Source organism: Lissotriton vulgaris, chromosome 2_1, assembly GCF_964263255.1.
Source record: "Lissotriton vulgaris chromosome 2_1, aLisVul1.2, whole genome shotgun sequence".
NCBI classification, from domain to species: Eukaryota; Metazoa; Chordata; class Amphibia; order Caudata; family Salamandridae; genus Lissotriton; species Lissotriton vulgaris.
The window spans coordinates 146,707,216-146,720,260 of record NC_141687.1 but is presented as its reverse complement, the minus strand read 5'-3'; positions in this window follow the sequence as shown (position 1 = coordinate 146,720,260).

Below are 13,045 nucleotides of genomic sequence, written 5' to 3'. Positions count from 1 at the left end.
GCTCATATTATTAAAAACACCACTAAATCTATAGGGATACTAAGAATACTCACTGATTACTAAGGATATCCATACCCTACATCACACTCATACATCAGTTAGTCTCGCGGCCACTCAGACCCAGACTGATCTACCCTAGGGCATATATGACACACAATCCGGTGCGTCTACACATGGGCCTGCAGAACCCAATGCTCCCTTTTCCAAACGGTTCGCAATCCGGCAAACCTCCACGCCAGTCTCCTCCCTGACGCTCTCACTTATTCAAGCCACAATCTTGTGGGTATACACGCTGGTCTCCTACCCAACGTTCTCACTAACGCCGCATATCAACGACGACCACATTCCTATGAACACCTATATATATATATATTGGGAAGTCTCTTCACTAAGGGTCTGCTACTACAATATTAGGAGTTAGCCAATTAATATAATGTACCTCTTATTCTTGGCATCATAGGTCCACTTACTCCCTATTTATGTGATCACCACTTACCTGATTAGGATTACTCATCCATTCATGTACCTAGTAAACACCTAGGAGATACATTTACCTAGATTGAACAAAAATATAAGACACATGCCAGTTTGCTACAAACTGGGGGTTATTTTATTAGAACAATATAAACATTTACACAGATCTGTAACTGACAAAGACTATAGATAGAACACACCGCTGAAAGAGAAAAGAATTAAACATACAATAGCTTAGGTAATAAGGACAAGATTAAGGGTGGAGTTCACCTGATTAGTGTGAAGTCTTGTTCTAGCTGTCATCTGGGTTCCTCTCTCGTCTGTGCCTTGGCTCATCTCAGACTCTCTCTCTCTCCTGCACTCTTGGGTACACCTCTGCGCTGATCACTTTGCACTGGACTCCTCTCCCCCACGAACTGTCTCCACCTTCCAGCTTCAATCTTAATGGTTCCTGCCGCTCTGATCACCGTTCATTCCACTAGCTTGTTCACTTTGTCTCTGCACCAATATCCAAATAACTCCATCTGCTCCCATAGGTTAGTCCACGATCTCTCCTCCGTCTCTTCTAAAAGGCATTACTTCAGACTCCAGCTATTCACACCTCCTCCTGATAAGTAACTGCTTCTGACTGCTTCCTTCAGTTCCAGCTCACTATTCAACTCAGCTCTCTCTACAGCTTGAACCCTCTCTCTCTACCAACTCCACTCCACTGCTTTCCACTCCTCCACCTCAACACGACTGACTGGCTTCGCCACCTCCACTCGACTCACTGGCTCCGCCTCTGCACTTCACTGATATAGAATGCTGTTTCCTCATGGAAAGTTCCAGCCAGCAGCTTCCTCCCACCAATCCCATGCACCAGGCTCCTTGCGCTAGACGCTCCCACAGTGACCAGTCTGCTTGTTTCGTCTAGAGACCTGAGCCCGGGAACAATTCCTGATTAGATTCAGCTCTGGCCGGTTCTCTCCGGTCCGCTTAGGGCGAACAACAGTTATAACTATAAACTTTGCCTTTACCCTGAAAAGCCTCTCAGCTTCATCAAGATGGAGTCCCTCTAGCTCTAGGCCTGTAGGCCTGAAAGGGATGAAATGCCCCTTAGCTCTGTCAGAATACCTACATAAACCATACCAATGTGTCAAGTATGTCAAAGCCAATAGGCAATAGACAGGTTAGAGTCAAGAATAAAGGATCTATTATCATATTAAGCAGCTATCCTCTTCTAGGTCTGGAAAAAAGGCTTAAAAGGGCCAACACAGGCTAAGAATACCTATACTAGATGTGAGCAAGACTAAGGTCTATATCACTGCTAAATAGAGCCCAAAAACTCTGCCATTACATTCCACCCTTAGATCCTTATCTTGCGAACATCAATAAACAACAACATCCATATAAACAAACATCAACACAATCTATCCAACACAGGCTAAGAATACCTATCCTAGATGTGAGCAAGACTAAGATCTATATCACTGCTAAATAGAGCCAAAAACTCTGCCATCCACCCTTAGATCCTTATCTTGCGAACATCTTATAAACAATAACATCCATATAGACAAACATCAACACAATCTATCAACAAATCAAAAACTAAAAAACTCTCTAAAAAGAATGAGAACATAAGGAAATTCCACCTGAAACCCAATTGTAGGGAATACAAACCTAACAACCAACTGAAAACAAATCAAAGAACCCTTGACTTGAATGCTGATTGGATCTGATAACAACAGAAACTAACCAAAGCATCCTCAAACTAAATGTGCCTCAACTTCTAGTGATAACTGGTGAAATCTAGTGATGTAGGGACTTATGTGTTGAATGAAAACAGCAAGGGGCCTAAATGGGGCCTACCTACTTCGGACAACTTAAGAACTAAATGTGTTTCAACTTCTAAAGAGAAAACAACAAAGGGCCTAAATGAGGCCTACCTACTATAGTCAACTTAAGCTATTGGTGTAGGGGCTTGTTTGTGGAATAAAAATAACAATGGGCCTAAATGAGGCCTACTGACATTTGTCAATTTAAGAAAACATTTTGGTGAAATCTGAGAAGTAGACATGACAAATTATTTTCAAGGTCTGGGCAAACAGTAATACATAATCATACTAAAAGACACACCTCCCAGGACAATCTAAAGTCTAGGGTAACCACCCTTTGATCAATCAAGGTGAAAATGTAATAACAGTAAAAAACAACCCCATTTCTACAAGATAGCTGGTGTATATATATATCACTTAGTTTCTTCACACTGTGGAACACATGTGTGCACCACCATTCAAAAAAAAAAAGTCCTTCTTTGGCAACCATGATGACATGTTTTTGCTTTTAAAAGTGGGGCCTGCTTGTAATGATTGAAAACATGGGAATAATGCAGGCCAAGGGATTACGTAACCAAATCCTTTTGTGATTCTGTCACAAATAAAACATGTTTGTGTTTTTTTTTTTAAAGTGGGGCCTGCTCGTAGTGATTGCAAATAATAATGCAGGCCAAGGAATTATATAACCAAATCCATTTGCTTTGTATCATCAAAAAAAAAAAAGAGTCCAATGTCAATTTTGTTACTTCAGTGTAGGCCACCACCCTGCATCTTCGGTATTCGGACACTTCCTCCGATGCGGCCATCCATCACCTTTCCGGTCTGGTCTGGTCTGGTTCCATCTTCCAAAAATAATAAACTAACATAAAAACATGAAAGTAAGAAACTAAAATAATAAAGGAAGTGGGGGGGAGGGGCCAACCCACGCACCCACACCACAACCCAGCAATCCTAGGGACAAGAAAACAAGTATCATTATTCTTGCAAAATAAATTTTTTATTTAAAAAGCACCCCGGGTGCCTTTCATTATTGAAAAGAAAATATCCTAATTAATTAAAAACATTCAAAATTTAACTTTTAATGAAATTTTAGCAGGGCCTAATCATACCCTAATCCTCTCTAAGACAGCCTTCTCCCTTCAGACGCGGGAGCCAGGCTACAGTGTGAAGCAATTTGAATCACTGCCAAATGATGATCTCACAGCAGGAGCAGGGCACTGCAAGCCTCCATTTCCCTGATCAGAGAAGCCCGCCCAGGCCCACTGCCAAGGGCCAAGAGTGTGCAAGAGTCCCTTATCAGCAGGCAATGAAGCTGCCTGCATCAACAGCCAGGAAGAGCGAGTTCCCCCACCCTTACATAAACAAGCCGTCCGCGGAACAAAATTGGATTATGGCCAATCAAAAACAGGACAGGCTGCAGCCGAAGCCTGCAGGGAAAAAAAAAACTCGTCTTCACAAACCAGCTGGTCTGCCAAGGTCGACAAACAAATTCCTTGTAAGCTTGTTCCCAGGCCTGATTGCTGTAACTAACGAAAGCTAGCATTTTAAAAAAAAAACAATACTGTTAAAATGTACTGCTACTTAAAAGCTCCAGTTTCTAAAAAGACTTTTGTCTAACTAATTCAGCTAAAGGCAAAACATTTAAAATATGGGCACTTATTTAGAAAGGGGCAACTATGTTTTGCCCACAAGATTATACAGTCTGCATTTAAAAAACGAATTAACATGGACCATTGCCAGCTGTTGAAAGAGAAATAATTTTAAAACAACATAAAATGCAGACACATTTCAACATTGTGTTTAGTTCAACCAGGGACAACATGTAATTATGCGTTACAGTGTAATTTATAGCGCAAACTTTTCATATAGACACATTTATAAAAAAAAGTTTCAGTTTGCATTTGGGAAAATAATAATGAGAACACATTTACATTTTTTTTCAAAAGCACACGGTTGCCTTTCACTAATTAAAAGCACATGTTACCATGCACTGTCGGGCAAGATTGATTATTCTCAACCTGTGATCACTACAAAGCATCGGCCAGCACATTCCTTTCTAGATGGAAAACCCTCAAAGAAATAATTAATGAAAACAGCCCCGTAGCGTGCACTCCAACAGGGCCATCTTTTTAACATTTCACTCATTTTAAATCATGCATTCAAAAATAATTCTCCACATGTCAGTGGATGCATATTAAGAAACGCATTTAAAAGAACACAGCTCTCTCCGTGCAAACCCTTATCTCAATCCTACTGGTTGATTTATAACCGCATCAGTTCCAAGGCAAACCCACACAAATTCATAGACGCATTTCAAAAAGAATGTGAAATGAACAGAACCCTTCGCAAAGCACAAGATGTTACCTTTCCGTCAAGAAGCCGACAAAGCACATAGGCAGACCAAGGAATCAATAAAAGTCAAAATCAAACCATCAAATAATCCACTGACTTTTATAGTCAGGTCAAATAACCATGCGTGTTGACAGCATGTTAAAAATAAAGACTGCCATCTCAATTCAAGATATTAACCCTTTGGCAGCTCAAGCACAATCAATTCCCAATGACTGCAGATACATGGGAAAATCATGAACACATCTCTTCACGTTTACAGATAACACGTACACACATTTTCAAAACGTTATCCCCAAGCACCCGAGAGAGATCCAGCTCTCTCCTGCCTAACGTAATGATAACATGCCCTGTCCAAGCCATGACCACATGGCGCTATTCACAAGCCATATTTACAAGACAAGCTTTTCACAAACAATATATCCAAGGCGCAATGCACAAGGAACACAGCAGATCAACATGAGAACATGCACCTCACAAGCCACATTAATATGGCGCTATTCATAAGCCATATTTACAAGGAGCTATATGCAAAGAACTCCACAAATCATATTACAATGAACACATTTCACATTGCACAGCATAAGCAGATGCAGCAAGCAATTTGATGGACAATTTAAAAGCATTTTTTACACACATTTATACAATTGGACCATTACAAAGATGTAACTGGCTCCCTCATGTAATGCCATCCTTCAACCCTGACAGTTTAAACACCAAGATGAAAACCATTCCTTCCACCCTGAATAAGCCAAATGCCATGATGTAATGCAATCTCCTCACGCTGCAACTGTTCAAGCCCATAGGTCACTCAGGCTACATAAACTGCAACATTACGCCAGATGGAACCGGCGCTCAGGGCACTCCCTCAGAACACATGGGAAACTCTCTAAGCACATGGCCAGGACACACAGGATTCGTAAGATGCCGACTACGCCAAATGTAATGGCCGGATTTTCTGATTAGATGGGATCAGCCCCTAGGAGCCCCTCCAACCCAGCCAGAACGTAATCACATCCCTCCTCAGGACTATCCATCCAGGCACCTGGGTACCTACCTGAGGATGGGGAACTCGCAATATACAAGCTCATATTATTAAAAACACCACTAAATCTATAGGGATACTAAGAATACTCACTGATTACTAAGGATATCCATACCCTACATCACACTCATACATCAGTTAGTCTCGCGGCCACTCAGACCCAGACTGATCTACCCTAGGGCAGATATGACACACAATCCGGTGCGTCTACACATGGGCCTGCAGAACCCAATGCTCCCTTTTCCAAACGGTTCGCAATCCGGCAAACCTCCACGCCAGTCTCCTCCCTGACGCTCTCACTTATTCAAGCCACAATCTTGTGGGTATACACGCTGGTCTCCTACCCAACGTTCTCACTAACGCCGCATATCAACGACGACCACATTCCTATGAACACCTATATATATATATATTGGGAAGTCTCTTCACTAAGGGTCTGCTACTACAATATTAGGAGTTAGCCAATTAATATAATGTACCTCTTATTCTTGGCATCATAGGTCCACTTACTCCCTATTTATGTGATCACCACTTACCTGATTGGGATTACTCATCCATTCATGTACCTAGTAAACACCTAGGAGATACATTTACCTAGATTGAACAAAAATATAAGACACATGCCAGTTTGCTACAAACTGGGGGTTATTTTATTAGAACAATATAAACATTTACACAGATCTGTAACTGACAAAGACTATAGATAGAACACACCGCTGAAAGAGAAAAGAATTAAACATACAATAGCTTAGGTAATAAGGACAAGATTAAGGGTGGAGTTCACCTGATTAGTGTGAAGTCTTGTTCTAGCTGTCATCTGGGTTCCTCTCTCGTCTGTGCCTTGGCTCATCTCAGACTCTCTCTCTCTCCTGCACTCTTGGGTACACCTCTGCGCTGATCACTTTGCACTGGACTCCTCTCCCCCACGAACTGTCTCCACCTTCCAGCTTCAATCTTAATGGTTCCTGCCGCTCTGATCACCGTTCATTCCACTAGCTTGTTCACTCTGTCTCTGCACCAATGTCCAAATAACTCCATCTGCTCCCATAGGTTAGTCCACGATCTCTCCTCCGTCTCTTCTAAAAGGCATTACTTCAGACTCCAGCTATTCACACCTCCTCCTGATAAGTAACTGCTTCTGACTCCTTCCTTCAGTTCCAGCTCACTATTCAACTCAGCTCTCTCTCCAGCTTGAACCCTCTCTCTCTGCCAACTCCACTCCACTGCTTTCCACTCCTCCACCTCAACACGACTGACTGGCTTCGCCACCTCCACTCGACTCACTGGCTCCGCCTCTGCACTTCACTGACATAGAATGCTGTTTCCTCATGGAAAGTTCCAGCCAGCAGCTTCCTCCCACCAATCCCATGCACCAGGCTCCTTGCGCTAGACGCTCCCACAGTGACCAGTCTGCTTGTTTCGTCTAGAGACCTGAGCCCGGGAACAATTCCTGATTAGATTCAGCTCTGGCCGGTTCTCTCCGGTCCGCTTAGGGCGAACAACAGTTATAACTATAAACTTTGCCTTTACCCTGAAAAGCCTCTCAGCTTCATCAAGATGGAGTCCCTCTAGCTCTAGGCCTGTAGGCCTGAAAGGGATGAAATGCCCCTTAGCTCTGTCAGAATACCTACATAAACCATACCAATGTGTCAAGTATGTCAAAGCCAATAGGCAATAGACAGGTTAGAGTCAAGAATAAAGGATCTATTATCATATTAAGCAGCTATCCTCTTCTAGGTCTGGAAAAAAGGCTTAAAAGGGCCAACACAGGCTAAGAATACCTATACTAAAGGAGGAGCCTAGCCAGCAGCCGAGATGGCCGCCTAGCACCTCGGCTCCGCCGACCCGTGTGCCTTTTCCCGATATCCTGCCTTAAATCCTGCACCTCCGTGAACCCCACTTACCTCGGGGACGCTCCTACTCCCGCTGCGACGAATTCCGGTGAAAGCGGAGCGATCCCGGTGGTGAAGAGCCTCTGCTTCCATCCCGGCCTCTCGAGTGGCCACAGCAGGGACATCGAGTACGGAGACGGCCGGCGGCGACAGCAACAGCAGCGGCCGCTGCGGAGGAGGAGGAGCCGGTGGACTGTCTCTACAGGCTGGCGCTGGGCTCTTTCATTGCAGCTTTCCTCGGCTTGGCTGCCCAGCGCGCCTTCCCTGCAACATTGTGTCGGCTCCCACACACTGTATCCCGGCCTCGCTGGAAGGGAGCCGGGATTGCTTCATTGTTGCACTCCCCCGTGGCGGACGCCATTTTCCGCGTCTGCAATCCTGTGCCTGCCAGTGGGTTTCCCTGCTTTGCCGGCTTTCTGATAAAAGAAGTCTCCTTCCGACCGGCTGCCTTCCCATCACAGTGCCAGCTGTGCCCTGCTGACATTGCACAGATTTCTCGGGGGCGGCTCGCTGACGAGTGAGGCTTGCTTTCTGTGGCGCTCTACAGCCGTGCGCACAAGATGGTGGCCAATTGTGCACCCCCATTCCGGATCCTCCGCTGGGGCTGCGGGATGTCCTGGATGCACTTGTGGATCTGCGTATGGCCTTTCATGACTTCGCTAATGATTTGGGGGCCCGGCTCACTGAGATCCTTCCAGCTGGTCACGATGGCCCCTCAGCACTGCGCACTACGCCACATCCTCCATTGGTCGACGGTGGATCACCCGCTCTGGAGTGTACGGAGGCGACGGATGGGCGCGCCTCCGTGACTGCTGTAGTGCTCCTCGGCTTCGCCTCGGGAGAGTCCGGCGACACTGCTCCTTTGCTAGGGCCGTTGCTCAAGTCTCAGACGCCATGTTGCCCTTCTCCTTTGTTCTCTGGAGACTTGCTTCCTTGCATCATTCTGGACTTGCTGTTTGGGCTCCGTCGGGCTGCTACGCTGGAACTTTCATCTGGTCTTGCACCCAGTTGTGCGGTATTCGGTTTGGCAGTGAAGATTTCTTGTGCCCCCTGCCATCGAGCTCCAAGCCAGTTTGCCCCGTCGCAAGCACCTCGATTTCTGCACTGGACTCCACGGGGGCCCTCCCCATCCACGTTGGCTGATCTGGAATTGGACTCTGTTGTCATGCCGGTTCGAAGGGGACAGGGCTGATGATGTATTCTCTTATGCTGCAACTTCCTATGTGTATGGCCGGGACTGTGAATGACACTTGTTGGAGGTACAGGTTGATTAGGTACTAGGTCGGGGCCTGGGGTTGGGCGGCCGTGGGTAACGTTACTGTCTGCTTTGGTGATATCCTGGGCCCTCCTCCGATCAAACGTGAATTTTTTCCTTCTTTTTCTTATCTTCTTCTTCTTGTGCATTTCGGGCACTCCTTTGGGGCGACAGACACACTGCTAGGGGGGGGGGGTAGGCCGTAGCCTCTGCATGCGTGTAGGGTGGGGGGTTAATTTCTTGTACGTTTTAGTTTCTATGGGCCTCTTTTTCTTTCTTTTTCTCTTCTCATCACTTTTATCCTTTATTTCTTTCTTCCTTATTTTCTTGGGTCAGAGGGTGGATTGGGAACTGATGGGTAGCGATTGGGGGTCACTAGGTGACGGAATTCTTTTCTATCCTGATTTACTTGCTTACAATCGATTGTTTTGTGGATAATGCTTGCTGATTATTATGATGCTCGTTGCCCACTTCTGTCCTCATCGTATTGTTCTGACTCGGATCCTTCTTGACCTTAATGTTGTGTACTCATTTAAAAACTTTAAAAATTAAACCTCATTATCCTACTTCTCGGTGGCGCGATCATGTATACTGTAACTTGGATTACTTGTGCCTGCTCTGAAACGCTGCTGAGTCGCCTAATTGCTTGCTGATGTGCCTTTTATTGTCGAGGCCGGCCTGTGGGTTGTAGGCCCGTATTTGTTTGCACATACTGTCCAATAAAGGTTTTCAAAAAAAAAAAAAGAAAAAAAAAAGAATACCTATACTAGATGTGAGCAAGACTAAGGTCTATATCACTGCTAAATAGAGCCCAAAAACTCTGCCATTACACCCCCTCAATAGTGGTGTCCCCCAAGGCTCTGCTCTGAGCCCCAAGTTGTTCAACGTGTACGTCCGCTCCCTTGCCCTTTTGGCCAAAGACCGGAAGATTAATATGATATCATACGTGGTAGACATACAATTAATTTTCACTTTCATGAACAACTCAGTGCATGACCAACTAAAATTCCGTGAAGATGTCCTGGCCATCTCAGATTGGATGGCTGACAACAATCTTCAACTTATACCTCAAAAACGGAGGTGCTCTTGTTTGGCCGTAATTCCCATAAATAGGACTATCAGTGGTGGCCTGCGGCACTGGGGCCTCCCCCCCAACCGAAAGGGGTAGTTAAGAATCTAGGGGTCCTGATGGACAATTCCCTCTCTTTCGAGCTCCTTGCTAAAAAATTGGCAGGCACCTACTTTGGCCACCATTGCGGACTCAAACCCATTCTTGGGTTCTTCGAGGCTCCCACCCGACAAGCGATTATTCAATCAGTGGTTTTGTCACATCTTGACTATTGTAACGGGCTGCTAGTGGGCATTAATAAAACTGTCACAAAGAGACTCCAAAGGGCACAGAATGTGGCTGCCCGCATTCTTTTTGCCCTCCCTAAATACTGTCACACGTCCCGTCTTCTGCACCGTCTACACTGGCTGCCTATTAAACAGAGAATTCAGTTTAAAACTCTCTGTACTACCCATAAGATCCTACACGGCTAGCTCCCAGATACTACAGGGACTCTGTACTTTTCATGTTCCAACACGAGCATTGCGCTCCGCAGACCTGCATTTGGCGTGCACCCCTAGGGTGCGCTTGAGCAGAGTGGGAGGCCGCTCCTTTAGGTCTTTGGCCCCTGCCCTATGGACTTCTATTCCACTCGAGGCGTGTAGCACACAAGATCACTGGTCTTTTCGAAATCAGATTAAAACCTGGCTTTTTGCATCTATCTAGCTAGGTGTATGCGCTTGCCGCGCTCCTGAAAGCGACTATACCTGTCTGACATTTTCTGCCCTGCCCCACCCTCCTGCTTTTTGTCTGCAAGTGCTGGGACGCCCCGTTGCTGGGGCAGCCATGCGCTATGTAAGTACGCCTAACATAACATAACATATCTAAAACATATCTACACACAAAGTGTGAAAACCCACCCGAAATACATAAAAATGCATTTGAACTGGTTGTACTCATAAAAGATGCATTGGTGCTGTACGCATTTAAGCAATGTTTCATTTTAAGCATATATTCATATTTGAATGCTAAATGAATGAATCATGAAAATATACATTTATGAAATGGCTCGTAGATACAGAAGAAAAAAGGCCGATACAATTTCATGTCAGGTTTACATAAAACTGTTGGTTTGTGGACAAGAGTCAAGTATTGTCTCTGGAAGTATTCAAATAATTATTGTTCTCTATGAATAGTTCTACTATAAGCAGATTACTTGTGCTCAAAATCAAAAAATACACATTTGGAAAAAAAAATAATCATAGTAAAAAGAGTTCCAAAGTTAGAACTTTGTTTTGGAAAATGAAGGTTAAATTCAAAGTCAGTGTTAGGGCTTGGAGAAAACATGAAATCTTCTATGCCTGTTAACAAAAAGTCATCTACCATTGTAGGCGACAGTTAGATTACCTCGTTTAGACGATTTACCGCACATAGATGTGAAGCATCGCTGTCAGCATTGGTCGCATTAGCAATGTTCGTACTGGATGGTACCTGCACGCCTGTTTCCTCTTGTACCTCAGCAGTTGCAATCTGCGTCTGTGAGATCTCAATGAATGCCGTCATCAGAATTGGTAGCCTCTGGGGACAACAAAGAGCATGGGCCGTTAGCGGTTCAAGCAAAGTATCCGTTGGCATGACTGATGGGAGTGTGAGACATGTGTCTAACACGCATTCTTCTCCGCATAGCAGGCAGCATAGAACAGATAAGATGCAATCTTGCCAAATTTGTCTGAATGACATAAACCATGTGGTATTTAATTCTCGTAGTCGAGATAATCCTAAAATTTGGACGATGCGCTCACGACACTTCATCACCAGTAGAGTTGTCTCCATGGAGAACTGGGTGTCGCTGGTGAATTGGCTTGCTATACCGCAGCAGTAGGAGCAAAAATAGTATCCCTGCAACGAGTCCCAAAAGGAGGGGCATTCCGCCAAACACAGAGTGCACGAACTTCGGAAACATCCCTAGGACTGCTTGAAAAGGTGCTAACAGTCCAGAAAATACGGCCTTAAATACATGTACAATACTGATCGTATCAGACATGTTTAAGATACGACTTAACATTTCTAAGTTTCTTTGGCCGAGGTCAGTGGCACAGTTTTTTGCAAAAGAATGGCTTTCATTCTGCTTAAAGTATCAATTCGTATAGAAGAGATGTTCAGTGAAGGCCTTAAAGGCGACTCCCTGTCTGTCTTGGAAGGAAACAATACTTGCATACAGCAAGTGACCCTGGCTGACATAGTTACTAGATATGGTATACCTGGCAACATGCCACAGCAGCTGTGATCGTTCAACATGAGGTAACTTCCATTTGAAAGTTGTCCAAAATTGGATCAATCACTGCACCTGGTGAACCTTGCAGGTGGCAGGATAAATTTTTATAGGAACCATCGCATGCCACATGTAAGTTTATATCCTGACAAAGGAGAAAACCGCTTAGTGCGTTTTCACAGTTTTTACCGCTAAGAAACACCTCACGTCCCCCACACCAACATCTGTGTGTGTACGATAATTCCAAGGATGTCTTGATGTATTCTTTACCCAACCTTTAATATGTGCCTGCTGGTTTATGTTTTAGGAAATACTGAAAATGAAAAATTGTAACAGGCAGAGTGATGGTTCCATGTATTATCCATTCAGTAGATGGTTTCTCTGCTACCGTAAATGGCAATCCTTCCAGTTTTTCAATGTTCAGCACTGTATAGTCTGCTCCCCTCTTTGCCAATTTGATCTGTTTATCAGTGAGATTGCATTCTGGAAAAAGGTGACGTAGTATTTATTAAACGCCAAGGCACATAGCCTGAACAAAGGTTTTGCAACTTCCAGCCTAATAGCATGATAGAACGTAATTGCGTCTGACCATGTTGCAACATAACCAAGTACTGTTCCATTTTGTCTATGGCAGAAGACACTATGTTGTCCAATTAATATATCCTGGACGACATAGTCGTTAACCCATTGTCAACCACAGAGATAGTTTTCTATAATGAATACGATCAATTTATCGTATTTTTTCTGCAGTCTCTGCTTGCGTAATCTTCCATGCTTCATTATAAGCAGCATAGATACCGGCATATATAAAACGTTTATGACGTGGTTTTCTTGGACTGTGTGCATTTTGTACTGCAAAGGTTTTGCAACAAGAGTTTAAATGTCTGTAGTCCAAA